Consider the following 2,500-nt stretch of genomic DNA (forward strand, 5'->3'; position numbering starts at 1 on the left):
TGGACAGACAGACAGACAGACAGACAGACAGACAGACAGACAGACAGACAGACAGACAGACAGACAGACAGACAGATAGATAGATAGATAGATAGATAGATAGATAGATAGATAGATAGTGTGTTGAGTTATAACAGGTTATAACGCTTCAGGAGGAAAGCTGATCTCTTTCTCTATGTTGTCATGAAAACGCCTGAATTCCCAGATGTGGTGTGTCGCTTCAAATCTAATTTAACACATCGTGGCCTACTTTCTGTCTTTCCTTTCCCTTCTTTCTTTTCCTTCTTCCTTTCTTTTTCTTCCATTAGGTGTAAATCAGACGCTGGAGCTGAGAGCGATTCTTTCACGTTTAAACAGACACGAAGAGAAAAAAAAGAAGAGCAAGAAATAAGCGAGGAAAAAGAAGAGGATGAAGGAGAGAAGAAGAAGAAAAAGATGACAAAAAGGAAGAAAATAAAAAGAAAGAAGAAAAAGGTATCGAGATACACGCCATTTAATATCAAATGTATTGTTTCAATTATTTATTTATTTATTTGTCAAATCTATAAATACACGTTCATTTATTCATGTATGCTTTTATTTATTTATTATTATTATTATTATTATTATTATTATTATTATTATTATTATTATTATTAATTATTATTCTTTTTTTTTTTTTTAAAGACTGTAGAGACATCTCCTGGACGTCCTGAGAAACGTGGACACCAGGGTGGGTGATATAATATCGTTAGCATGATGCGTCGTCGTGGCGACACGACTTCCTGAGTAATAATCACTGCTGCAATAAAACCTTGAATAAAAAGAAAAAAAGAAAAAAAAGGCTGCATTGAAATGCATTCATGACAGTGACCATTCTGGTGTGTGCGCATGTGTGTGTGTGTGTGTGTGTGTGTGTGAGAGCAAGTTTCCTGTTTTCCTCTTTCTCAGTTGTGTCCACATTGGGTGAGATTTGTCAAGTTTCAAGGTTTTGCTTGTTCTTGTGTGTGTGTGTGTGTGTGTGTGTGTGTGTGTGTGTGTGTGTGTGTGTGTGTGTGTGTGTGTGTGTAAGTGTGATTATGTCTCTCAGTGTGTATTGTGCAGGTAATGTTGGGTTTCCTGGGGTTATTTTTGACGTTTAGTCAGACTCCTGGATTGAGCTATAAACCTTCAGGTTGCTTTTGTCGATATCACGCATGAAGAGGGAGAGGAGGCAGGAAGCCCTGGTGCATGCTGGGAGAGAGTCAGTGAAAGGTGGGATTGTCAGTGAAAGGTCATCAGTCAGATTGTGTGTGTGTGTGTGTGTGTGTGTGTGTGTGTGTGTGTGTGTGTGTGTGTGTGTGTGTGTGTGTGGGCAGTCAGTGCAGGAGACTGGATGGAGGTGGGCCTGACACACCTCACACAAAGACACGATCCTGGCCCGTGCTGCACTGCACTTGGGTGTGTGTGGGTGTGTGTGTGTGTGTGTGTGTGTGTGTGTGTGTGTGTAAGACAGAAAGAAACAGACAGGTTGCCAATATCGTACAGAACCATTTTTGACAGCTTGAGATCCCCATAATGCCAAATAAAACCTTCATCTCAGTATTAACTCCAAGCAGGTCGCCCAGCAAAACCAGACGCATAGAACAAATAAGAAGAATACAAAGTCAGACTGTTACATGACGGAAATTCCCGCCACACAAACAGAAAAAAAAATTGCTCCGATTTCCTTGTTTCTTTAGTTTTGGAGTGGAAAACTATCATCGGTAAATAACGCGAGTTGCCATCAGATACTGGCGACTTGTTGCTGCTGGAAATTAGCCTTCGATTCGAGCAATAAGCAAAACCCTGTTCAACACCTTTCCTTCACCCGAACCCGTGACTGTCCGCTTCGATGGACACCGTGATGCGCAGACCGGAAAAAAACAAAAAGTGGCACTTACTTTGGCGGCGTTTCCATGCTTCGGGGCTTTGGATGCTGCGGCCTGGGGACGAAAAAGGACAGAAAAAAGAAAAAAAAGAGAGATCAGAAAACATCTCCAAAGCATCTTCTATACATCAGACAATCTTAAAACATGTACAAGATTCAACACGCGCGTACGAAGATGGACTCGTTTTCAACATAAAAACACTGCTGAAATTTTGAGCGTCTGCATTTAATTTTCTGCCCCCACCTAAGCCCCCCCCTTAGCCCCCCCAAAAGACTGAACACAATTCGTATTCCGTCTATTACGAATATAAGAAGCTATTTCACGCAAATGTGTAATTTATATGCAAAATGTCAGCCAAAGTACAGCTTATCATTAGCAGTCTAATTGCACACATCGGGGCTGCGCTCGAGAATCAAATCGCTGCAAGAAGGGCACTTCTCCTGCTTCCCTCCTTCCTTCCTTCATTCATTCATTCATTCCATCCTTCCTGCCCATGAGTGGCTCTTGAGCCCCATCTACTGGGCCGAGTCAGGTTCCACTCCCTCCTTCGCTCCTTCCATCCTTCTCTCCTTCTCTTTCACTTCGCCACGAGGAGCACAAAAGACGCCGCT

General features: G+C 42.2%; 1 protein-coding gene across 1 annotated transcript in view; it reads right to left on the minus strand.

Annotated features, from left to right (window-relative positions):
• The window catches only part of LOC124376835 (teneurin-3), a 664,771-nt gene that overhangs the window by 597,822 nt on the left and 64,449 nt on the right, over positions 1–2,500 (minus strand). The window contains exon 2 of the mRNA XM_046836130.1: positions 1,902–1,943. The gene's annotated coding sequence lies outside the window, so the exon portion shown is untranslated. The remainder of the gene's footprint in view (positions 1–1,901; positions 1,944–2,500) is intronic.

Source organism: Silurus meridionalis, chromosome 2, assembly GCF_014805685.1.
Source record: "Silurus meridionalis isolate SWU-2019-XX chromosome 2, ASM1480568v1, whole genome shotgun sequence".
In the NCBI taxonomy this organism is placed as follows: domain Eukaryota; kingdom Metazoa; phylum Chordata; class Actinopteri; order Siluriformes; family Siluridae; genus Silurus; species Silurus meridionalis.